This window comes from Phalangium opilio, unplaced genomic scaffold (assembly GCF_054372755.1).
Source record: "Phalangium opilio isolate 3A_F unplaced genomic scaffold, DU_Popi_V2 ptg000019l_1, whole genome shotgun sequence".
Lineage (NCBI taxonomy): Eukaryota > Metazoa > Arthropoda > Arachnida > Opiliones > Phalangiidae > Phalangium > Phalangium opilio.
In genome coordinates, this window is record NW_028324152.1 from 8,906,712 (window position 1) to 8,931,550 (window position 24,839).

The 24,839-nt window shown below is 47.6% G+C and overlaps 7 non-coding genes across 7 annotated transcripts; all 7 read left to right on the top strand.

Moving 5' to 3' along the window:
- Window positions 1-1,124: 1,124 nt before the first annotated feature.
- TRNAN-GUU (transfer RNA asparagine (anticodon GUU)) lies at window positions 1,125-1,197 on the top strand. Its single transcript has one exon. It is a non-coding gene; the product is annotated as a tRNA-Asn (tRNA).
- Window positions 1,198-4,528: 3,331 nt separating this feature from the next.
- Window positions 4,529-4,601, top strand: TRNAN-GUU (transfer RNA asparagine (anticodon GUU)). The gene has a single exon. It is a non-coding gene; the product is annotated as a tRNA-Asn (tRNA).
- Window positions 4,602-7,176: 2,575 nt separating this feature from the next.
- TRNAN-GUU (transfer RNA asparagine (anticodon GUU)) lies at window positions 7,177-7,249 on the top strand. The gene has a single exon. It is a non-coding gene; the product is annotated as a tRNA-Asn (tRNA).
- A 1,842-nt stretch (window positions 7,250-9,091) lies between these two features.
- TRNAN-AUU (transfer RNA asparagine (anticodon AUU)) lies at window positions 9,092-9,164 on the top strand. Its single transcript has one exon. It is a non-coding gene; the product is annotated as a tRNA-Asn (tRNA).
- Window positions 9,165-9,238: 74 nt separating this feature from the next.
- On the top strand, window positions 9,239-9,311 carry TRNAN-GUU (transfer RNA asparagine (anticodon GUU)). The gene has a single exon. It is a non-coding gene; the product is annotated as a tRNA-Asn (tRNA).
- A 1,543-nt stretch (window positions 9,312-10,854) lies between these two features.
- Window positions 10,855-10,927, top strand: TRNAN-GUU (transfer RNA asparagine (anticodon GUU)). The gene has a single exon. It is a non-coding gene; the product is annotated as a tRNA-Asn (tRNA).
- Window positions 10,928-17,908: 6,981 nt separating this feature from the next.
- On the top strand, window positions 17,909-17,981 carry TRNAN-GUU (transfer RNA asparagine (anticodon GUU)). Its single transcript has one exon. It is a non-coding gene; the product is annotated as a tRNA-Asn (tRNA).
- Window positions 17,982-24,839: the final 6,858 nt, after the last annotated feature.

Sequence of the window (24,839 nt, forward strand, 5' to 3'; positions counted from 1 at the left end):
GTGGTTCGAGTCCACCCGGGAGCGGTGTTGTGAAGTCTAAAATGTAACGTAAAAAGCCAAAGTTTTTCCACAATACCTGACGACCGTTTAATTTTGGGCTTCCGTGGTGCAATGGTTAGCGCGTTCGGCTGTTAACCAAAAGGTTAGTGGTTGGAGCCCACCCGGGAGCGGTGTTGTGAGATCTCAAATGTAACGTAAAAATCTAAAGTTTTTCCACAATACCTGACGAACATTTAATCTTTGGGCTGCCGTTGCGCAATGGTTAGCGCCGTGGGCTGTTAACCGGAAGGTTGGTGGTTCGAGCCCATCCGGGAGCGGTGTTGTGAGGTCTTAGATGTAACGTAAAATTCAGAGTTTTTCCACAATACCTGACGAACAATTAATCTTTGGGTTTCCGTTGCGCAATGGTTAGCGCCGTCGGCTGTCAACCGAAAGGTTGGTGGTTCGAGCCCATCCGGGAGCGGTGTTTTGAGGTCTTAGATGTAACGTAAAATTCAGAGTTTTTCCACAATAACTGACGAACATTAAATTTTTGAGCTTCCGTGGCGCAATGGTTAGCGCGTTCAGCTGTTATTCAAAAGGTTTGTGGTTCGAGCCCATCCGTGAGCGGTGTTGTGAGCTCTCAGATGTGACGTAAAAAGTCAAAGTTTCTCCACAATACCTGACGACCATTTAATTCTTGGGCTTCCGTGGCGCAATGGTTAGCGCGTTCGGCTGTTAACGGAAAGGATGGTGGTTCGAGCCCATCCGGGGGCGGTGTTGTGAGGTCTCAGATGTAACGTAAAAAGTCAAAGTTTTTCCACAATACCTGACGACCATTTCATTTCTGAGCTTCCTTGGCTCCATGGTTAGCGCGTTCGGATGTTAACCAAAAGGTTGGTGGTTCGAGACCACCCGGGAGCGGTGTTGTGAAGTCTCAAATGTAACGTAAAAAGCGAAAGTTTTTCCACAATACCTGACGACCGTTTAATTTTTGTGCTTCCGTGGTGCAATGGTTAGCGCGTTCGGCTGTTAACCAAAAGGTTGGTGGTTGGAGCCCACCCGGGAGCGGTGTTGTGAAGTATCAAATGTAACGTAAAAAGCCAAAGTTTTTCCACAATACCTGACGACCGTTTAATTTTTGAGCTTCCGTGGCGCAATGGTTAGCGCGTTCGGCTGTTAACCGAAAGGTTGGTGGTTCGAGCCCACCCGGGAGCGGTGTTGTAAGATCTCAAATGTAACGTAAAAAGCCTAAGTTTTTCCACAATACCTGACGACCATTTAATTTTTGGGCTTCCGTGGCGCAAAGGTTAGCGCGTTCGGCTGTTAACCGAAAGGTTGGTGGTTCGAGCCCATCCGTGAGCGGTGTTGTGAGCTCTCAGATGTGACGTAAAAAGTCAAAGTTTTTCCACAATACCTGACGACCATTTAATTTTTTGGCTTCCGTGGCGCAATGGTTAGCGCGTTCGGCTGTTAACTGAAAGGTTGGTGGTTCGAGCCCATCCGGGAGCGGTGTTGTGGGATCTCAAATGTGTCGAAAAAAGCCTAAGTTTCTCCACAATACCTGACGACCATTTAATTCTTGGGCTTCCGTGGCGCAATGGTTAGCGCGTTCGGCTGTTAACCGAAAGGTTGGTGGTTCGAGCCCATCCGTGAGCGGTGTTGTGAGGTCTCAGATATGACGTAAAAAGTCAAAGTTTTTCCACAATACCTGACGAACATTTAAATTTTGGGCTTCCGTGGCGCAAAAGTTAGCGCGTTCGGCTGTTAACCGACAGGTTGGTGGTTCGAGCCCATCCGTGAGCGGTGTTGTGAGGTCTCACATATGACGTAAAAAGTCAAAGTTTTTCCACAATACCTGACGAACATTTAATCTTTGGGCTTCCGTGTAGCAATGGTTAGCGCGTTCGGCTGTTAGCCGAAAGGCTTGGTGGTTCGAGCCCACCCGGGAGAGGTGTTGTGCGGTCTCAGATGTAGCGTAAAATGTCAAAACTTTTCCACAATACGTGACAACCATTTAATTTCTGAGCTTCCGTGGCGCAATGGTTAGCGCGTTCGGCTGTTAACCGAAAGGTTGGTAGTTCGAGCCCATCCGTGAGCGGTGTTGTGAGCTCTCAAATGTAACGTAAAAAGCCAAAGTTTTTCCACAATACCTGACGACCATTTAATTTTTGGGCTTCCGTGGCGCAATGGTTAGCGCCGTCGGCTGTTAACCGAAAGGTTGGTGGTTCGAGCCCATCCGGGAGCGGTGTTGTGAGGTCTTAGATGTAACGTAAAATTCAGAGTTTTTTAAAAATAACTGACGAACATTTAGTTTTTGGGCTTCCGTGGCGCAATGGTTAGCGGGTTCGGCTTTTATTCAAAAGGTTTGTGGTTCGAGCCCATCCGGGAGCGGTGTTGTGAAGTCTCAGATGTGACGTAAAAATCCGAAGTTTTTCCACAATACCTGACGAACATTTAATTTTTGGGCTTCCGTGGCGCAATGGTTAGCGCGTTCGGCTGTTAACTGAAAGGTTGGTGGTTCGAGCCCATCCGGGAGCGGTGTTGTGGGATCTCAAATGTATCGAAAAAAGCCTAAGTTTCTCCACAATACCTGACGACCATTTAATTTTTGGGCTTCCGTGGCGCAATGGTTAGCGCGTTCGACTGTTAACCGAAAGGCTGGTGGTTCGAGCCCACCCGGGATAGGTGTTGTGGGGTCTCAGATGTAGCGTAAAATGTCAAAACTTTTCCACAATACGTGACAACCATTTAATTTCTGAGCTTCCGTAGCTCAATGGTTAGCGCGTTCGGCTGTTAACCAATAGGTTGGGTGTTCGAGCCCACCCGGGGGCGGTGTTGTGAGGTCTCAGATGTGACGTAAAAAGTCAAAGTTTTTCCACAATACCTGACGACCATTTCATTTCTGAGCTTCCTTGGCTCCATTGTTAGCGCGTTCGGATGTTAACCAAAAGTTGGTGGTTCGAGTCCACCCGGGAGCGGTGTTGTGAAGTCTAAAATGTAACGTAAAAAGCCAAAGTTTTTCCACAATACCTGACGACCGTTTAATTTTGGGCTTCCGTGGTGCAATGGTTAGCGCGTTCGGCTGTTAACCAAAAGGTTAGTGGTTGGAGCCCACCCGGGAGCGGTGTTGTGAGATCTCAAATGTAACGTAAAAATCCAAAGTTTTTCCACAATACCTGACGAACATTTAATCTTTGGGCTGCCGTTGCGCAATGGTTAGCGCCGTGGGCTGTTAACCGAAAGGTTGGTGGTTCGAGCCCATCCGGGAGCGGTGTTTTGAGGTCTTAGATGTAACGTAAAATTCAGAGTTTTTCCACAATAACTGACGAACATTAAATTTTTGAGCTTCCGCGGCGCAATGGTTAGCGCGTTCAGCTGTTATTCAAAAGGTTAGTGGTTGGAGCCCACCCGGGAGCGGTGTTGTGAGATCTCAAATGTAACGTAAAAATCCAAAGTTTTTCCACAATACCTGACGAACATTTAATCTTTGGGCTGCCGTTGCGCAATGGTTAGCGCCGTGGGCTGTTAACCGGAAGGTTGGTGGTTCGAGCCCATCCGGGAGCGGTGTTGTGAGGTCTTAGATGTAACGTAAAATTCAGAGTTTTCCACAATACCTGACGAACAATTAATCTTTGGGTTTCCGTTGCGCAATGGTTAGCGCCGTCGGCTGTCAACCGAAAGGTTGGTGGTTCGAGCCCATCCGGGAGCGGTGTTTTGAGGTCTTAGATGTAACGTAAAATTCAGAGTTTTTCCACAATAACTGACGAACATTAAATTTTTGAGCTTCCGCGGCGCAATGGTTAGCGCGTTCAGCTGTTATTCAAAAGGTTTGTGGTTCGAGCCCATCCGTGAGCGGTGTTGTGAGCTCTCAGATGTGACGTAAAAAGTCAAAGTTTCTCCACAATACCTGACGACCATTTAATTCTTGGGCTTCCGTGGCGCAATGGTTAGCGCGTTCGGCTGTTAACGGAAAGGATGGTGGTTCGAGCCCATCCGGGGGCGGTGTTGTGAGGTCTCAGATGTAACGTAAAAAGTCAAAGTTTTTCCACAATACCTGACGACCATTTCATTTCTGAGCTTCCTTGGCTCCATGGTTAGCGCGTTCGGATGTTAACCAAAAGGTTGGTGGTTCGAGACTAGAGCTCGGCATTTTCGATCAATTATCCACAAATTGGTGGATAACCGATTATTTATAAACAAATTTGTGGATTATAATACGATTTAACATGTAAGTTCTGTGGATAATTTTCGGGTATGGATAAAGATAAAATAAAGTGGATAATTGATCGAAAATGCCGAGCTCTATTCGAGACCACCCGGGAGCGGTGTTGTGAAGTCTCAAATGTAACGTAAAAAGCGAAAGTTTTTCCACAATACCTGACGACCGTTTAATTTTTGTGCTTCCGTGGTGCAATGGTTAGCGCGTTCGGCTGTTAACCAAAAGGTTGGTGGTTGGAGCCCACCCGGGAGCGGTGTTGTGAAGTATCAAATGTAACGTAAAAAGCCAAAGTTTTTCCGCAATACCTGACGACCGTTTAATTTTTGAGCTTCCGTGGCGCAATGGTTAGCGCGTTCGGCTGTTAACCGAAAGGTTGGTGGTTCGAGCCCACCCGGGAGCGGTGTTGTAAGATCTCAAATGTAACGTAAAAAGCCTAAGTTTTTCCACAATACCTGACGACCATTTAATTTTTGGGCTTCCGTGGCGCAAAGGTTAGCGCGTTCGGCTGTTAACCGAAAGGTTGGTGGTTCGAGCCCATCCGTGAGCGGTGTTGTGAGCTCTCAGATGTGACGTAAAAAGTCAAAGTTTTTCCACAATACCTGACGACCATTTAATTTTTTGGCTTCCGTGGCGCAATGGTTAGCGCGTTCGGCTGTTAACTGAAAGGTTGGTGGTTCGAGCCCATCCGGGAGCGGTGTTGTGGGATCTCAAATGTGTCGAAAAAAGCCTAAGTTTCTCCACAATACCTGACGACCATTTAATTCTTGGGCTTCCGTGGCGCAATGGTTAGCGCGTTCGGCTGTTAACCGAAAGGTTGGTGGTTCGAGCCCATCCGTGAGCGGTGTTGTGAGGTCTCAGATATGACGTAAAAAATCAAAGTTTTTCCTCAATACCTGACGAACATTTAAATTTTGGGCTTCCGTGGCGCAAAAGTTAGCGCGCTCGGCTGTTAACCGACAGGTTGGTGGTTCGAGCCCATCCGTGAGCGGTGTTGTGAGGTCTCACATATGACGTAAAAAGTCAAAGTTTTTCCACAATACCTGACGAACATTTAATCTTTGGGCTTCCGTGTAGCAATGGTTAGCGCGTTCGGCTGTTAGCCGAAAGGCTTGGTGGTTCGAGCCCACCCGGGAGAGGTGTTGTGCGGTCTCAGATGTAGCGTAAAATGTCAAAACTTTTCCACAATACGTGACAACCATTTAATTTCTGAGCTTCCGTGGCGCAATGGTTAGCGCGTTCGGCTGTTAACCGAAAGGTTGGTGGTTCGAGCCCATCCGTGAGCGGTGTTGTGAGCTCTCAAATGTAACGTAAAAAGCCAAAGTTTTTCCACAATACCTGACGACCATTTAATTTTTGGGCTTCCGTGGCGCAATGGTTAGCGCCGTCGGCTGTTAACCGAAAGGTTGGTGGTTCGAGCCCATCCGGGAGCGGTGTTGTGAGGTCTTAGATGTAACGTAAAATTCAGAGTTTTTTAAAAATAACTGACGAACATTTAGTTTTTGGGCTTCCGTGGCGCAATGGTTAGCGCGTTCGGCTTTTATTCAAAAGGTTTGTGGTTCGAGCCCATCCGGGAGCGGTGTTGTAAAGTCTCAGATGTGACGTAAAAAGCCAAAGTTTTCCCACAATACCTGACGACCGTTTAATTTTTGGGCTTCCGTGGTGCAATGGTTAGCGCGTTCGGCTGTTAACCAAAAGGTTGGTGGTTCGAGCCCACCCGGGAGCGGTGTTGTGAAGTCTCAAATGTAACGTAAAAAGCCAAGGTTTTTCCACAATACCTGACGACCATTTAATTTTTGGGCTTCCGTGGCGCCATGGTTAGCGCGTTCGGCTGTTAACCAATAGGTTGGTGGTTCGAACCCACCCGGGAGCGGTGTTGTGGGATCTCAAATGTAATGCAAAATGCCAAACTTTTTCCACAATACCTGACGACCATTTAATTTTTGGGCTTCCGTGGCGCAATGGTTAGCGCGTTCGGCTGTTAACTGAAAGGTTGGTGGTTCGAGCCCACCCGGGAGCGGTGTTGTAAGATCTCAAATGTAGCGTAAAAAGCCAAAGTTTTTCCACAATACCTGACGACCATTTAATTTTTGGGCTTCCGTGGCGCAATGGTTAGCGCGTTCGGCTGTTAACCGAAAGGTTGGTGGTTCGAGCCCATCCGTGAGCGGTGTTGTGAGGTCTCAGATGTGACGTAAAGAGTCAAAGTTTTTCCACAATACGTGACGACCATTTAATTTTTGGGTTTCCGTGGCGCAATGGTTAGCGCGTTCGGCTGTTAGCCGAAAGGCTTGGTGGTTCGAGCCCACCCGGGAGAGGTGTTGTGAAGTCTCAAATGTAACGTAAAAAGCCAAAGTTTTTCCACAATACCTGACGACCGTTTAATTTTTGGGCTTCCGTGGTGCAATGGTTAGCGCGTTCGGCTGTTAACCATAAGGTTGGTGGTTGGAGCCCACCCGGGAGCGGTGTTGTGAAGTATCAAATGTAACGTAAAAAGCCAAAGTTTTTCCACAATACCTGACGACCATTTAATTTTTGGGCTTCCGTGGCGCAATGGTTAGCGCGTTCGGCTGTTAACTGAAAGGTTGGTGGTTCGAGCCCATCCGGGAGCGGTGTTGTGGGATTTCAAAAGTATCGAAAAAACCCCAAGTTTTTCCACAATACGTGACGACCATTTAAGTTTTGGGTTTCCGTGGCGCAATGGTTAGCGCGTTCGGCTGTTAGCCGAAAGGCTTGGTGGTTCGAGCCCACCCGGGAGAGGTGTTGTGCGGTCTCAGATGTAGCGTAAAATGTCAAAACTTTTCCACAATACGTGACAACCATTAAATTTCTGAGCTTCCGTGGCTCTATGGTTAGTGCGTTCGGCTGTTATCTAATAGGTTTGTGGTTCGAGCCCACCCGGGAGCGGTGATGTGGGATCTCAAATGTAACGTAAAAAGCCAAAGTTTTTCCACAATACCTGACGACCGTTTAATTTTTGAGCTTCCGTGGCGCAATGGTTAGCGCGTTCGGCTGTTAACCGAAAGGTTGGTGGTTCGAGCCCACCCGGGAGCGGTGTTGTAAGATCTCAAATGTAACGTAAAAAGCCAAAGTTTTTCCACAATACCTGACGAAAATTTAATCTTTGGGCTTCCGTGGCGCAATGGTTAGCGCGCTCGGCTGTTAGCCGAAAGGCTTGTTGGTTCGAGCCCACCTGGGAGAGGTGTTGTGTGGTCTCAGATGTCGCGTATAATGTCAAAAATTTTCCAAAATACGTGACAACCATTTAATTTCTGAGCTTCCGTGGCTCAATGGTTAGCGCGTTCGGCTGTTAACCAATAGGTTTGTGGTTCGAGCCCACCCGGGAGCGGTGTTGTGGGATCTCAATTGTAACGTAAAAAGCCAAATTTTTTCCACAATACCTGACGACCGTTTAATTTTTGAGCTTCCGTGGCGCAATGGTTAGCGCTTTCGGCTGTTAACCGAAAGGTTGGTGGTTCGAGCCCATCCGTGAGAGGTGTTGTGAGGTCTCAGATGTGACGTAAAAAGTCAAATTTTTTCCACAATACCTGACGAAAATTTAATCTTTGGGCTTCCGAGGCGCAATGGTTAGCGCGTTCGGCTGTTAGCCGAAAGGCTTGGTGGTTCGAGCCCACCCGGGAGAGGTGTTGTGCGGTCTCAGATGTAGCGTAAAATGTCAAAACTTTTCCACAATACGTGACAACCATTTAATTTCTGAGCTTCCGTGGCGCAATGGTTAGCGCATTCGGCTGTTAACTGAAAGGTTGGTGGTTCGAGCCCATGCGGGAGCGGTGTTGCAAGGTCTCAGATGTGACGTAAAAAGTCGAAGTTTTTCCACAATACCTGACGACCATTTCATTTCGGAGCTTCCTTGGCTCCATGGTTAGCGCGTTCGGATGTTAACCAAAAGGTTTGTGGTTCGAGCCAATCCGGGAGCGGTGTTGTGAGGTCTCAGATGTGACGTAAAAAGTCGAAGTTTTTCCACAATACCTGACGACCATTTCATTTCGGAGCTTCCTTGGCTCCATGGTTAGCGCGTTCGGATGTTAACCAAAAGGTTTGTGGTTCGAGCCCACCCGGGAGTGGTGTTGTGAGATCTCACATGTAACGTAAAAATCCAAAGTTTTTCCACAATACCTGAAGAAAATTAAATCTTTTGGCTTCCGTGGCGCAATGGTTAGCGCGTTCGGCTGTTAGCCGAAAGGCTTGTTGGTTCGAGCCCACCTGGGAGAGGTGTTGTGCGGTCTCAGATGTAGCGTAAAATGTCAAAACTTTTCCACAATTCGTGACAACCATTTAATTTCTGAGCTTCCGTGGCTCAATGGTTAGCGCGTTCGTCTGTTAACCAATAGGTTTGTGGTTCGAGCCCACCCGGGAGCGGTGTTGTGGGATCTCAAATGTAACGTAAAAAGCCAAATTTTTTCCACAATACCTGACGACCATTTAATTTTTGGGCTTCCGTGGCGCAATGGTTAGCGCGTTCGGCTGTTAACCGAAAGGTTGGTGGTTCGAGCCCATCCGTGAGCGGTGTTGTGAGGTCTCAGATGTGGCGTAAAGAGTCAAAGTTTTTCCACAATACGTGACGACCATTAAATTTTTGGGCTTCCGTGGCGCAATGGTTAGCGCGTTCGGCTGTTAGCCGAAAGGCTTGTTGGTTCGAGCCCACCTGGGAGAGGTGTTGTGTGGTCTCAGATGTAGCGTAAAATGTCAAAACTTTTCCAAAATACGTGACAACCATTTAATTTCTGAGCTTCCGTGGCGCAATGGTTAGCGCCCTCGGCTGTTAACCGAAGGGTTTGTGTTTCGAGCCCACCCGGGAGCGGTGTTAAAAGATCTCAAATGTAACGTAAAAAGCCAAAGTTTTCCCACAATACCTGACGACCGTTAAATTTTTGGGCTTCCGTGGCGTAATGGTTAGCGCGTTCGGCTATTAACCGAAAGGTTGGTGGTTCGAGCCCACCCGGGAGCGGTGTTGTAAGATCTCAAATGTAACGTAAAAAGCCAAAGTGTTTCCACAATACCCGACGACCGTTTAATTTTAGGGCTTCCGTGGCGCAATGGTTAGCGCGTTCGGCTGTTAACCGAAAGGTTGGTGGTTCGAGCCCACCCGGGAGCGATGTTGTGAAATCTCACATGTAACGTAAAAATCCAAAGTTTTTCCACAATACCTGACGAACATTGAATCTTTGGGCTTCCGTTGCGCAATGGTTAACGCCGTCGGCTGTTAACCGAAAGGTTGGTGGTTCGACACCATCCGGGAGCGGTGTTGTGAGGTCTTAGATGTAACGTAAAATTCAGAGTTTTTTAAAAATAACTGACGAACATTTAATTTTTGGGCTTCCGTAGCGCAATGGTTAGCGCGTTCGGCTGTTATTCAAAAGGTTTGTGGTTCGAGCCCATCCGGGAGCGGTGTTGTGAAGTCTCAGTTGTGACGTAAAAAGGCAAAGTTTTCCCACAATACCTGACGACCGTTTAAATTTTGGGCTTCCGTGGTGCAATGGTTAGCGCGTTCGGCTGTTAACCAAAAGGTTGGTGGTTCGAGCCCACCCGGGAGCGGTGTTGTGGGATCTCAAATGTAATGCAAAATGCCAAAGTTTTTCCACAATACGTGACAACCACTTAATTTCTGAGCTTCCGTGTCTCAGTGGTTAGCGCGTTCGGCTGTTAACCATTAGGTTTGTGGTTCAAGCCCACCCGGGAGCGGTGTTGTGGGATCTCAAATGTAATGCAAAATGCCAAAGTTTTTCCACAATTCCTGACGACCATTTAATGTTTCGGCTTCCGTGGCGCAATGGTTAGCGCGTTCGGCTGTTAACTGAAAGGTTGGTGGTTCGAGCCCATCCGGGAGCGGTGTTGTTGGATCTCAAATGTATCGAAAAAAGCCTAAGTCTCTACACAATACCTGACGACCATTTAATTTTTGGGCTTCCGTGGCGCAATGGTTAGCGCGTTCGACTGTTAACCGAAAGGCTGGTGGTTCGAGCCCACCCGGAAGAGGTGTTGTGGGGTCTCAGATGTAGCGTAAAATGTCAAAACTTTTCCACAATACGTGACAACCATTTAATTTCTGAGCTTTCGTAGCTCAATGGTTAGCGCGTTCGGCTGTTAACCGAAAGGTTGGTGGTTCGAGCCCATCCGGGAGCGGTGTTGTGAGGTCTTAGATGTAACGTAAAATTCAGAGTTTTTTTAAAAATAACTGACGACCATTTAATTTTTGGGCTTCCGTGGCGCAATGGTTAGCGCGTTCGACTGTTAACCGAAAGGCTGATGGTTCGAGCCCACCCGGGAGCGGTGTTGTGGGATCTCAAATGTATCGTAAAAAGCCAAAGTTTCTCCACAATACCTGACGACCATTTCATTTCTGAGCTTCCTTGGCTCCATGGTTAGCGCGTTCGGATGTTAACAAAAAGGTTGGTGGTACGAGCCCATCCGGGGGCGGTGTTGTGAGGTCTCAGATGTAACGTAAAAAGTCAAAGTTTTTCCACAATACCTAACGACCATTTCATTTCTGAGCTTCCTTGGCTCCATGGTTAGCGCGTTCGGATGTTAACCAAAAGGTTGGTGGTTCGAGCCCACCCGGGAGCGGTGTTGTGAAGTATCAAATGTAACGTAAAAAGCCAAAGTTTTTCCACAATACCTGACGACCATTTAATTTTTGGGCTTCCGTGGCGCAATGGTTAGCGCGTTCGGCTGTTAACCGAAAGGTTGGTGGTTCGAGCCCACCCGGGAGCGATGTTGTGAAATCTCACATGTAACGTAAAAATCCAAAGTTTTTCCACAATACCTGACGAACATTGAATCTTTGGGCTTCCGTTGCGCAATGGTTAACGCCGTCGGCTGTTAACCGAAAGGTTGGTGGTTCGATACCATCCGGGAGCGGTGTTGTGAGGTCTTAGATGTAACGTAAAATTCAGAGTTTTTTAAAAATAACTGACGAACATTTAATTTTTGGGCTTCCGTAGCGCAATGGTTAGCGCGTTCGGCTGTTATTCAAAAGGTTTGTGGTTCGAGCCCATCCGGGAGCGGTGTTGTGAAGCCTCAGTTGTGACGTAAAAAGGCAAAGTTTTCCCACAATACCTGACGACCGTTTAAATTTTGGGCTTCCGTGGTGCAATGGTTAGCGCGTTCGGCTGTTAACCAAAAGGTTGGTGGTTCGAGCCCACCCGGGAGCGGTGTTGTGGGATCTCAAATGTAATGCAAAATGCCAAAGTTTTTCCACAATACGTGACAACCACTTAATTTCTGAGCTTCCGTGTCTCAGTGGTTAGCGCGTTCGGCTGTTAACCATTAGGTTTGTGGTTCAAGCCCACCCGGGAGCGGTGTTGTGGGATATCAAATGTAATGCAAAATGCCAAAGTTTTTCCACAATTCCTGACGACCATTTAATGTTTCGGCTTCCGTGGCGCAATGGTTAGCGCGTTCGGCTGTTAACTGAAAGGTTGGTGGTTCGAGCCCATCCGGGAGCGGTGTTGTTGGATCTCAAATGTATCGAAAAAAGCCTAAGTCTCTACACAATACCTGACGACCATTTCATTTTTGGGCTTCCGTGGCGCAATGGTTAGCGCGTTCGACTGTTAACCGAAAGGCTGGTGGTTCGAGCCCACCCGGAAGAGGTGTTGTGGGGTCTCAGATGTAGCGTAAAATGTCAAAACTTTTCCACAATACGTGACAACCATTTAATTTCTGAGCTTCCGTAGCTCAATGGTTAGCGCGTTCGGCTGTTAACCGAAAGGTTGGTGGTTCGAGCCCATCCGGGAGCGGTGTTGTGAGGTCTTAGATGTAACGTAAAATTCAGAGTTTTTTTAAAAATAACTGACGACCATTTAATTTTTGGGCTTCCGTGGCGCAATGGTTAGCGCGTTCGACTGTTAACCGAAAGGCTGATGGTTCGAGCCCACCCGGGAGCGGTGTTGTGGGATCTCAAATGTATCGTAAAAAGCCAAAGTTTCTCCACAATACCTGACGACCATTTCATTTCTGAGCTTCCTTGGCTCCATGGTTAGCGCGTTCGGATGTTAACCAAAAGGTTGGTGGTACGAGCCCATCCGGGGGCGGTGTTGTGAGGTCTCAGATGTAACGTAAAAAGTCAAAGTTTTTCCACAATACCTAACGACCATTTCATTTCTGAGCTTCCTTGGCTCCATGGTTAGCGCGTTCGGATGTTAACCAAAAGGTTGGTGGTTCGAGCCCACCCGGGAGCGGTGTTGTGAAGTATCAAATGTAACGTAAAAAGCCAAAGTTTTTCCACAATACCTGACGACCATTTAATTTTTGGGCTTCCGTGGCGCAATGGTTAGCGCGTTCGGCTGTTAACCGAAAGGATGGTGATTCGAGCCCATCCGGGAGCGGTGTTGTGAGGTCTCAGATGTAACGTAAAAAGTCAAAGTTTTTCCACAATACCTGACGACCATTTCATTTCTGAGCTTCCTTGGCTCCATGGTTAGCGCGTTCGGATGTTAACCAAAAGGTTGGTGGTTCGAGCCCACCCGGGAGCGGTGTTGTGAAGTCTCAAATGTAACGTAAAAAGCCAAAGTTTTTCCACAATACCTGACGAACATTTAATTTTTGGGCTTCCGTGGCGCAATGGTTAGCGCGTTTGGCTGTTAACTGAAAGGTTGCTGGTTCGAGCCCATCCGGGAGCGGTGTTGTTGGATCTCAAATGTATCGAAAAAAGCCTAAGTTTCTCCACAATACCTGACGACCATTTAATTTCTGAGCTTCCTTGGCTCCATGGTTAGCGCGTTCGGATGTTAACCAAAAGGTTGGTGGTTCGAGCCCACCCGGGAGCGATGCTGTGAAATCTCACATGTAACGTAAAAATCCAAAGTTTTTCCACAATACCTGACGAACATTGAATCTTTGGGCTTCCGTTGCGCAATGGTTAACGCCGTCGGCTGTTAACCGAAAGGTTGGTGGTTCGATACCATCCGGGAGCGGTGTTGTGAGGTCTTAGATGTAACGTAAAATTCAGAGTTTTTTAAAAATAACTGACGAACATTTAATTTTTGGGCTTCCGTAGCGCAATGGTTAGCGCGTTCGGCTGTTATTCAAAAGGTTTGTGGTTCGAGCCCATCCGGGAGCGGTGTTGTGAAGTCTCAGTTGTGACGTAAAAAGGCAAAGTTTTCCCACAATACCTGACGACCGTTTAAATTTTGGGCTTCCGTGGTGCAATGGTTAGCGCGTTCGGCTGTTAACCAAAAGGTTGGTGGTTCGAGCCCACCCGGGAGCGGTGTTGTGGGATCTCAAATGTAATGCAAAATGCCAAAGTTTTTCCACAATACGTGACAACCACTTAATTTCTGAGCTTCCGTGTCTCAGTGGTTAGCGCGTTCGGCTGTTAACCATTAGGTTTGTGGTTCAAGCCCACCCGGGAGCGGTGTTGTGGGATATCAAATGTAATGCAAAATGCCAAAGTTTTTCCACAATTCCTGACGACCATTTAATGTTTCGGCTTCCGTGGCGCAATGGTTAGCGCGTTCGGCTGTTAACTGAAAGGTTGGTGGTTCGAGCCCATCCGGGAGCGGTGTTGTTGGATCTCAAATGTATCGAAAAAAGCCTAAGTCTCTACACAATACCTGACGACCATTTAATTTTTGGGCTTCCGTGGCGCAATGGTTAGCGCGTTCGACTGTTAACCGAAAGGCTGGTGGTTCGAGCCCACCCGGAAGAGGTGTTGTGGGGTCTCAGATGTAGCGTAAAATGTCAAAACTTTTCCACAATACGTGACAACCATTTAATTTCTGAGCTTCCGTAGCTCAATGGTTAGCGCGTTCGGCTGTTAACCGAAAGGTTGGTGGTTCGAGCCCATCCGGGAGCGGTGTTGTGAGGTCTTAGATGTAACGTAAAATTCAGAGTTTTTTTAAAAATAACTGACGACCATTTAATTTTTGGGCTTCCGTGGCGCAATGGTTAGCGCGTTCGACTGTTAACCGAAAGGCTGATGGTTCGAGCCCACCCGGGAGCGGTGTTGTGGGATCTCAAATGTATCGTAAAAAGCCAAAGTTTCTCCACAATACCTGACGACCATTTCATTTCTGAGCTTCCTTGGCTCCATGGTTAGCGCGTTCGGATGTTAACCAAAAGGTTGGTGGTACGAGCCCATCCGGGGGCGGTGTTGTGAGGTCTCAGATGTAACGTAAAAAGTCAAAGTTTTTCCACAATACCTAACGACCATTTCATTTCTGAGCTTCCTTGGCTCCATGGTTAGCGCGTTCGGATGTTAACCAAAAGGTTGGTGGTTCGAGCCCACCCGGGAGCGGTGTTGTGAAGTATCAAATGTAACGTAAAAAGCCAAAGTTTTTCCACAATACCTGACGACCATTTAATTTTTGGGCTTCCGTGGCGCAATGGTTAGCGCGTTCGGCTGTTAACCGAAAGGATGGTGATTCGAGCCCATCCGGGAGCGGTGTTGTGAGGTCTCAGATGTAACGTAAAAAGTCAAAGTTTTTCCACAATACCTGACGACCATTTCATTTCTGAGCTTCCTTGGCTCCATGGTTAGCGCGTTCGGATGTTAACCAAAAGGTTGGTGGTTCGAGCCCACCCGGGAGCGGTGTTGTGAAGTCTCAAATGTAACGTAAAAAGCCAAAGTTTTTCCACAATACCTGACGAACATTTAATTTTTGGGCTTCCGTGGCGCAATGGTTAGCGCGTTTGGCTGTTAACTGAAAGGTTGCTGGTTCGAGCCCATCCGGGAGCGGTGTTGTTGGATCTCAAATGTATCGAAAAAAGCCTAAGTTTCTCCACAATACCTGACGACCATTTAATTTCTGAGCTTCCTTGGCTCCATGGTTAGCGCGTTCGGATGTTAACCAAAAGGTTGGTGGTTCGAGCCCACCCGGGAGCGATGCTGTGAAATCTCACATGTAACGTAAAAATCCAAAGTTTTTCCACAATACCTGACGAACATTGAATCTTTGGGCTTCCGTTGCGCAATGGTTAACGCCGTCGGCTGTTAACCGAAAGGTTGGTGGTTCGATACCATCCGGGAGCGGTGTTGTGAGGTCTTAGATGTAACGTAAAATTCAGAGTTTTTTAAAAATAACTGACGAACATTTAATTTTTGGGCTTCCGTAGCGCAATGGTTAGCGCGTTCGGCTGTTATTCAAAAGGTTTGTGGTTCGAGCCCATCCGGGAGCGGTGTTGTGAAGTCTCAGTTGTGACGTAAAAAGGCAAAGTTTTCCCACAATACCTGACGACCGTTTAAATTTTGGGCTTCCGTGGTGCAATGGTTAGCGCGTTCGGCTGTTAACCAAAAGGTTGGTGGTTCGAGCCCACCCGGGAGCGGTGTTGTGGGATCTCAAATGTAATGCAAAATGCCAAAGTTTTTCCACAATACGTGACAACCACTTAATTTCTGAGCTTCCGTGTCTCAGTGGTTAGCGCGTTCGGCTGTTAACCATTAGGTTTGTGGTTCAAGCCCACCCGGGAGCGGTGTTGTGGGATATCAAATGTAATGCAAAATGCCAAAGTTTTTCCACAATTCCTGACGACCATTTAATGTTTCGGCTTCCGTGGCGCAATGGTTAGCGCGTTCGGCTGTTAACTGAAAGGTTGGTGGTTCGAGCCCATCCGGGAGCGGTGTTGTTGGATCTCAAATGTATCGAAAAAAGCCTAAGTCTCTACACAATACCTGACGACCATTTAATTTTTGGGCTTCCGTGGCGCAATGGTTAGCGCGTTCGACTGTTAACCGAAAGGCTGGTGGTTCGAGCCCACCCGGAAGAGGTGTTGTGGGGTCTCAGATGTAGCGTAAAATGTCAAAACTTTTCCACAATACGTGACAACCATTTAATTTCTGAGCTTCCGTAGCTCAATGGTTAGCGCGTTCGGCTGTTAACCGAAAGGTTGGTGGTTCGAGCCCATCCGGGAGCGGTGTTGTGAGGTCTTAGATGTAACGTAAAATTCAGAGTTTTTTTAAAAATAACTGACGACCATTTAATTTTTGGGCTTCCGTGGCGCAATGGTTAGCGCGTTCGACTGTTAACCGAAAGGCTGATGGTTCGAGCCCACCCGGGAGCGGTGTTGTGGGATCTCAAATGTATCGTAAAAAGCCAAAGTTTCTCCACAATACCTGACGACCATTTCATTTCTGAGCTTCCTTGGCTCCATGGTTAGCGCGTTCGGATGTTAACCAAAAGGTTGGTGGTACGAGCCCATCCGGGGGCGGTGTTGTGAGGTCTCAGATGTAACGTAAAAAGTCAAAGTTTTTCCACAATACCTAACGACCATTTCATTTCTGAGCTTCCTTGGCTCCATGGTTAGCGCGTTCGGATGTTAACCAAAAGGTTGGTGGTTCGAGCCCACCCGGGAGCGGTGTTGTGAAGTATCAAATGTAACGTAAAAAGCCAAAGTTTTTCCACAATACCTGACGACCATTTAATTTTTGGGCTTCCGTGGCGCAATGGTTAGCGCGTTCGGCTGTTAACCGAAAGGATGGTGATTCGAGCCCATCCGGGAGCGGTGTTGTGAGGTCTCAGATGTAACGTAAAAAGTCAAAGTTTTTCCACAATACCTGACGACCATTTCATTTCTGAGCTTCCTTGGCTCCATGGTTAGCGCGTTCGGATGTTAACCAAAAGGTTGGTGGTTCGAGCCCACCCGGGAGCGGTGTTGTGAAGTCTCAAATGTAACGTAAAAAGCCAAAGTTTTTCCACAATACCTGACGAATATTTAATTTTTGGGCTTCCGTGGCGCAATGGTTAGCGCGTTCGGCTGTTAACTGAAAGGTTGCTGGTTCGAGCCCATCCGGGAGCGGTGTTGTTGGATCTCAAATGTATCGAAAAAAGCCCAAGTTTCTCCACAATACCTGACGACCATTTAATTTTTGGGCTTCCGTGGCGCAATGGTTAGCGCGTTCGACTGTTAACCGAAAGGCTGGTGGTTCAAGACCACCCGGAAGAGGTGTTGTGGGGTCTCAGATGTAGCTTAAAATGTCAAAACGTTTCCACAATACGTGACAACCATTTAATTTCTGAACTTCCGTAGCTCAATGGTTAGCGCGTTCGGCTGTTAACCAATACGTTGGGTGTTCGAGCCCACCCGGGAGCGGTGTTGTGGGATCTCAAATGTATCGTAAAAAGCCAAAGTTTCTCCACAATACGTGACGACCATTTAATTTTTGGGCTTCCGTGGCGCAATGGTTAGCGCGTTCGGCTGTTAGCCGAAAGGCTTGGTGGTTCAAGCCCACCCGGGAGAGGTGTTGTGCGGTCTCAGATGTAGCGTAAAATGTCAAAACTTTTCCACAATACGTGACAACCATTAAATTTCTGAGCTTCCGTGGCTCAATCGTTAGCGCGTTTGGCTGTTATCTAATAGGTTTGTGGTTCGAGCCCACCCGGGAGCGGTGTTGTGGGATCTCAAGTGTAACGTAAAAAGCCAAAGTTTTTCCACAATACCTGACGACCGTTTAATTTTTGAGCTTCCGTGGCGCAATGGTTAGCGCGTTCGGCTGTTAACCGAAAGGTTGGTGGTTCAAGCCCACCCGGGAGCGGTGTTGTAAGATCTCAAATGTAACGTAAAAAGCCAAAGTTTTTCCACAATACCTGACGACCATTTAATTTTTGGGCTTCCGTGGCGCAAAGGTTAGCGCGTTCGGCTGTTAACCGAAAGGTTGGTGGTTCGAGCCCATCCGTGAGCGGTGTTATGAGCTCTCAGATGTGACGTAAAAAGTTAAAGTTTTTCCACAATACCTGACGAACATTTAATTTATGGGCTTCCGTGGCGCAATGGTTAGCGCGTTCGGCTGTTAACCGAAAGGCTGGTGGTTCGAGCCCACCCGGGAGCGGTGTTAAAAGATCTCAAATGTAACGTAAAAAGTCAAAGTTTTTCCACAATACCTGACGACCATTTCATATCTGAGCTTCCTTGGCTCCATGGTTAGCGCGTTTGGCTGTTATCTAATAGGTTTGTGGTTCGAGCCCACCCGGGAGCGGTGTTGTGAAGTCTCAAATGTAACGTAAAAAGCCAAAGTTTTTCCACAATACCTGACGACCGTTTAATTTTTGGGCTTCCGTGGTGCAATGGTTAGCGCGTTCGGCTGTTAACCATAAGGTTGGTGGTTGGAGCCCACCCGGGAGCGGTGTTGTGAAGTATCAAATGTAACGTAAAAACCCAAAGTTTTTCCACAATACCTGACGACCATTTAATTTTTGGGCTTCCGTGGCGCAATGGTTAGCGCGTTCGGCTGTTAACTGAAAGGTTGGTTTTTCGAGCCCATCCGGGAGCGGTGTTGTTGGATTTCAAATGTATCGAAAAAAGCCTAAGTTTTTCCACAATACGTGACGACCATTTAATTTTTGGGCTTCCGTGGCGCAATGGTTAGCGCGTTCGGCTGTTAGCCGAAAGGCTTTGTGGTTCAAGCCCACCCGGGAGAGGTGTTGTGCGGTCTCAGATGTAGCGTAAAATGTCAAAACCTTTCCACAATGCGTGACAACCATTAAATTTCTGAGCTTCCGTGGCTCAATCGTTAGCGCGTTTGGCTGTTATCTAATAGGTTTGTGGTTCGAGCCCACCCGGGAGCGGTGTTGTGGGACCTCAAGTGTAACGTAAAAAGCCAAAGTTTTTCCACAATACCTGACGACCGTTTAATTTTTGAGCTTCCGTGGCGCAATGGTTAGCGCGTTCGGCTGTTAGCCGAAAGGCTTGGTGGTTCAAGCCCACCCGGGAGAGGTGTTGTGCGGTCTCAGATGTAGCGTAAAATGTCAAAACTTTTCCACAATGCGTGACAACCATTAAATTTCTGAGCTTCCGTGGCTCAATCGTTAGCGCGTTTGGCTGTTATCTAATAGGTTTGTGGTTCGAGCCCACCCGGGAGCGGTGTTGTGAAGTCTCAAATGTAACGTAAAAAGCCAAAGTTTTTCCACAATACCTGACGACCGTTTAATTTTTGGGCTTCCGTGGTGCAATGGTTAGCGCGTTCGGCTGTTAACCATAAGGTTGGTGGTTGGAGCCCACCCGGGAGCGGTGTTGTGAAGTATCAAATGTAACGTATAAACCCAAAGTTTTTCCACAATACCTGACGACCATTTAATTTTTGGGCTTCCGTGGCGCAATGGTTAGCGCGTTCGGCTGTTAACTGAAAGGTTGGTTTTTCGAGCCCATCCGGGAGCGGTGTTGTCTGATTTCAAATGTATCGAAAAAAGCCTAAGTTTTTCCACAATACGTGACGACCATTTAATTTTTGGGCTTCCGTGGCGCAATGGTTAGCGCGTTCGGCTGTTAGCCGAAAGGCTTGGTGGTTCAAGCCCACCCGGGAGAGGTGTTGTGCGGTCTCAGATGTAGCGTAAAATGTCAAAACTTTTCCACAATGCGTGACAACCATTAAATTTCTGAGCTTCCGTGGCTCAATCGTTAGCGCGTTTGGCTGTTATCTAATAGGTTTGTGGTTCGAGCCCACCCGGGAGCGGTGTTGTGAAGTCTCAAATGTAACGTAAAAAGCCAAAGTTTTTCCACAATACCTGACGACCGTTTAATTTTTGGGCTTCCGTGGTGCAATGGTTAGCGTGTTCGGCTGTTAACCATAAGGTTGGTGGTTGGAGCCCACCCGGGAGCGGTGTTGTGAAGTATCAAATGTAACGTAAAAACCCAAAGTTTTTCCACAATACCTGACGACCATTTAATTTTTGGGCTTCCGTGGCGCAATGGTTAGCGCGTTCGGCTGTTAACTGAAAGGTTGGTTTTTCGAGCCCATCCGGGAGCGGTGTTGTTGGATTTCAAATGTATCGAAAAAAGCCTAAGTTTTTCCACAATACGTGACGACCATTTAATTTTTGGGCTTCCGTGGCGCAATGGTTAGCGCGTTCGGCTGTTAGCCGAAAGGCTTTGTGGTTCAAGCCCACCCGGGAGAGGTGTTGTGCGGTCTCAGATGTAGCGTAAAATGTCAAAACTTTTCCACAATGCGTGACAACCATTAAATTTCTGAGCTTCCGTGGCTCAATCGTTAGCGCGTTTGGCTGTTATCTAATAGGTTTGTGGTTCGAGCCCACCCGGGAGCGGTGTTGTGGGATCTCAAGTGTAACGTAAAAAGCCAAAGTTTTTCCACAATACCTGACGACCGTTTAATTTTTGAGCTTCCGTGGCGCAATGGTTAGCGCGTTCGGCTGTTAACCGAAAGGTTGGTGGTTCAAGCCCACCCGGGAGCGGTGTTGTAAGATCTCAAATGTAACGTAAAAAGCCAAGTTTTTCCACAATACCTGACGACCATTTAATTTTTGGGCTTCCGTGGCGCAAAGGTTAGCGCGTTCGGCTGTTAACTGAAAGGTTGGTTTTTCGAGCCCATCCGGGAGCGGTGTTGTTGGATTTCAAATGTATCGAAAAAAGCCTAAGTTTTTCCACAATACGTGACGACCATTTAATTTTTGGGCTTCCGTGGCGCAATGGTTAGCGCGTTCGGCTGTTAGCCGAAAGGCTTTGTGGTTCAAGCCCACCCGGGAGAGGTGTTGTGCGTTCTCAGATGTAGCGTAAAATGTCAAAACGTTTCCACAATGCGTGACAACCATTAAATTTCTGAGCTTCCGTGGCTCAATCGTTAGCGCGTTTGGCTGTTATCTAATAGGTTTGTGGTTCGAGCCCACCCGGGAGCGGTGTTGTGGGATCTCAAGTGTAACGTAAAAAGCCAAAGTTTTTCCACAATACCTGACGACCGTTTAATTTTTGAGCTTCCGTGGCGCAATGGTTAGCGCGTTCGGCTGTTAACCGAAAGGTTGGTGGTTCAAGCCCACCCGGGAGCGGTGTTGTAAGATCTCAAATGTAACGTAAAAAGCCAAAGTTTTTCCACAATACCTGACGACCATTTAATTTTTGGGCTTCCGTGGCGCAAAGGTTAGCGCGTTCGGCTGTTAACCGAAAGGTTGGTGGTTCGAGCCCATCCGTGAGCGGTGTTGTGAGCTCTCAGATGTGACGTAAAAAGTTAAAGTTTTTCCACAATACCTGACGAACATTTAATTTATGGGCTTCCGTGGCGCAATGGTTAGCGCGTTCGGCTGTTAACCGAAAGGCTGGTGGTTCCAGCCCACCCGGGAGCGGTGTTGTGAGGTCTCAGATGTAACGTAAAAAGTCAAAGTTTTTCCACAATACCTGACGACCATTTCATATCTGAGCTTCCTTGGCTCCATGGTTAGCGCGTTCGGATGTTAAAAAAAAGGTTGGTGGTTCGAGCCCACCCGGGAGCGGTGTTGTGAAGTCTCAAATGTAACGTAAAAAGTCAAAGTTTTTCCACAATACCTGACGACCATTTAATTTTTGGGCTTCCGTGGCGCAATGGTTAGCGCGTTCGGCTGTTAACTGAAAGGTTGGTTTTTCGAGCCCATCCGGGAGCGGTGTTGTTGGATTTCAAATGTATCGAAAAAAGCCTAAGTTTTTCCACAATACGTGACGACCATTTAATTTTTGGGCTTCCGTGGCGCAATGGTTAGCGCGTTCGGCTGTTAGCCGAAAGGCTTTGTGGTTCAAGCCCACCCGGGAGAGGTGTTGTGCGGTCTCAGATGTAGCGTAAAATGTCAAAACTTTTCCACAATGCGTGACAACCATTAAATTTCTGAGCTTCCGTGGCTCAATCGTTAGCGCGTTTGGCTGTTATCTAATAGGTTTGTGGTTCGAGCCCACCCGGGAGCGGTGTTGTGGGATCTCAAGTGTAACGTAAAAAGCCAAAGTTTTTCCACAATACCTGACGACCGTTTAATTTTTGAGCTTCCGTGGCGCAATGGTTAGCGCGTTCGGCTGTTAACCGAAAGGTTGGTGGTTCAAGCCCACCCGGGAGCGGTGTTGTAAGATCTCAAATGTAACGTAAAAAGCCAAGTTTTTCCACAATACCTGACGACCATTTAATTTTTGGGCTTCCGTGGCGCAAAGGTTAGCGCGTTCGGCTGTTAACTGAAAGGTTGGTTTTTCGAGCCCATCCGGGAGCGGTGTTGTTGGATTTCAAATGTATCGAAAAAAGCCTAAGTTTTTCCACAATACGTGACGACCATTTAATTTTTGGGCTTCCGTGGCGCAATGGTTAGCGCGTTCGGCTGTTAGCCGAAAGGCTTTGTGGTTCAAGCCCACCCGGGAGAGGTGTTGTGCGTTCTCAGATGTAGCGTAAAATGTCAAAACGTTTCCACAATGCGTGACAACCATTAAATTTCTGAGCTTCCGTGGCTCAATCGTTAGCGCGTTTGGCTGTTATCTAATAGGTTTGTGGTTCGAGCCCACCCGGGAGCGGTGTTGTGGGATCTCAAGTGTAACGTAAAAAGCCAAAGTTTTTCCACAATACCTGACGACCGTTTAATTTTTGAGCTTCCGTGGCGCAATGGTTAGCGCGTTCGGCTGTTAACCGAAAGGTTGGTGGTTCAAGCCCACCCGGGAGCGGTGTTGTAAGATCTCAAATGTAACGTAAAAAGCCAAAGTTTTTCCACAATACCTGACGACCATTTAATTTTTGGGCTTCCGTGGCGCAAAGGTTAGCGCGTTCGGCTGTTAACCGAAAGGTTGGTGGTTCGAGCCCATCCGTGAGCGGTGTTGTGAGCTCTCAGATGTGACGTAAAAAGTTAAAGTTTTTCCACAATACCTGACGAACATTTAATTTATGGGCTTCCGTGGCGCAATGGTTAGCGCGTTCGGCTGTTAACCGAAAGGCTGGTGGTTCCAGCCCACCCGGGAGCGGTGTTGTGAGGTCTCAGATGTAACGTAAAAAGTCAAAGTTTTTCCACAATACCTGACGACCATTTCATATCTGAGCTTCCTTGGCTCCATGGTTAGCGCGTTCGGATGTTAACCAAAAGGTTGGTGGTTCGAGCCCACCCGGGAGCGGTGTTGTGAAGTCTCAAATGTAACGTAAAAAGCCAAAGTTTTTCCACAATACCTGACGACCGTTTAATTTTTGGGCTTCCGTGGTGCAATGGTTAGCGCGTTCGGCTGTTAACCATAAGGTTGGTGGTTGGAGCCCACCCGGGAGCGGTGTTGTGAAGAATCAAATGTAACGTAAAAACCCAAAGTTTTTCCACAATACCTGACGACCATTTAATTTTTGGGCTTCCGTTGCGCAATGGTTAGCGCGTTCGGCTGTTAACTGAAAGGTTGGTGGTTCGAGCCCATCCGGGAGCGGTGTTGTTGGATTTCAAATGTATCGAAAAAAACCTAAGTTTTTCCACAATACGTGACGACCATTTAATTTTTGGGCTTCCGTGGCGCAATGGTTAGCGCGTTCGGCTGTTAGCCGAAAGGCTTTGTGGTTCAAGCCCACCCGGGAGAGGTGTTGTGCGGTCTCAGATGTAGCGTAAAATGTCAAAACCTTTCCACAATGCGTGACAACCATTAAATTTCTGAGCTTCCGTGGCTCAATCGTTAGCGCGTTTGGCTGTTATCTAATAGGTTTGTGGTTCGAGCCCACCCGGGAGCGGTGTTGTGGGACCTCAAGTGTAACGTAAAAAGCCAAAGTTTTTCCACAATACCTGACGACCGTTTAATTTTTGAGCTTCCGTGGCGCAATGGTTAGCGCGTTCGGCTGTTAGCCGAAAGGCTTGGTGGTTCAAGCCCACCCGGGAGAGGTGTTGTGCGGTCTCAGATGTAGCGTAAAATGTCAAAACTTTTCCACAATGCGTGACAACCATTAAATTTCTGAGCTTCCGTGGCTCAATCGTTAGCGCGTTTGGCTGTTATCTAATAGGTTTGTGGTTCGAGCCCACCCGGGAGCGGTGTTGTGAAGTCTCAAATGTAACGTAAAAAGCCAAAGTTTTTCCACAATACCTGACGACCGTTTAATTTTTGGGCTTCCGTGGTGCAATGGTTAGCGCGTTCGGCTGTTAACCATAAGGTTGGTGGTTGGAGCCCACCCGGGAGCGGTGTTGTGAAGTATCAAATGTAACGTATAAACCCAAAGTTTTTCCACAATACCTGACGACCATTTAATTTTTGGGCTTCCGTGGCGCAATGGTTAGCGCGTTCGGCTGTTAACTGAAAGGTTGGTTTTTCGAGCCCATCCGGGAGCGGTGTTGTCTGATTTCAAATGTATCGAAAAAAGCCTAAGTTTTTCCACAATACGTGACGACCATTTAATTTTTGGGCTTCCGTGGCGCAATGGTTAGCGCGTTCGGCTGTTAGCCGAAAGGCTTGGTGGTTCAAGCCCACCCGGGAGAGGTGTTGTGCGGTCTCAGATGTAGCGTAAAATGTCAAAACTTTTCCACAATGCGTGACAACCATTAAATTTCTGAGCTTCCGTGGCTCAATCGTTAGCGCGTTTGGCTGTTATCTAATAGGTTTGTGGTTCGAGCCCACCCGGGAGCGGTGTTGTGAAGTCTCAAATGTAACGTAAAAAGCCAAAGTTTTTCCACAATACCTGACGACCATTTCATATCTGAGCTTCCTTGGCTCCATGGTTAGCGCGTTCGGATGTTAAAAAAAAGGTTGGTGGTTCGAGCCCACCCGGGAGCGGTGTTGTGAAGTCTCAAATGTAACGTAAAAAGTCAAAGTTTTTCCACAATACCTGACGACCATTTAATTTTTGGGCTTCCGTGGCGCAATGGTTAGCGCGTTCGGCTGTTAACTGAAAGGTTGGTTTTTCGAGCCCATCCGGGAGCGGTGTTGTTGGATTTCAAATGTATCGAAAAAAGCCTAAGTTTTTCCACAATACGTGACGACCATTTAATTTTTGGGCTTCCGTGGCGCA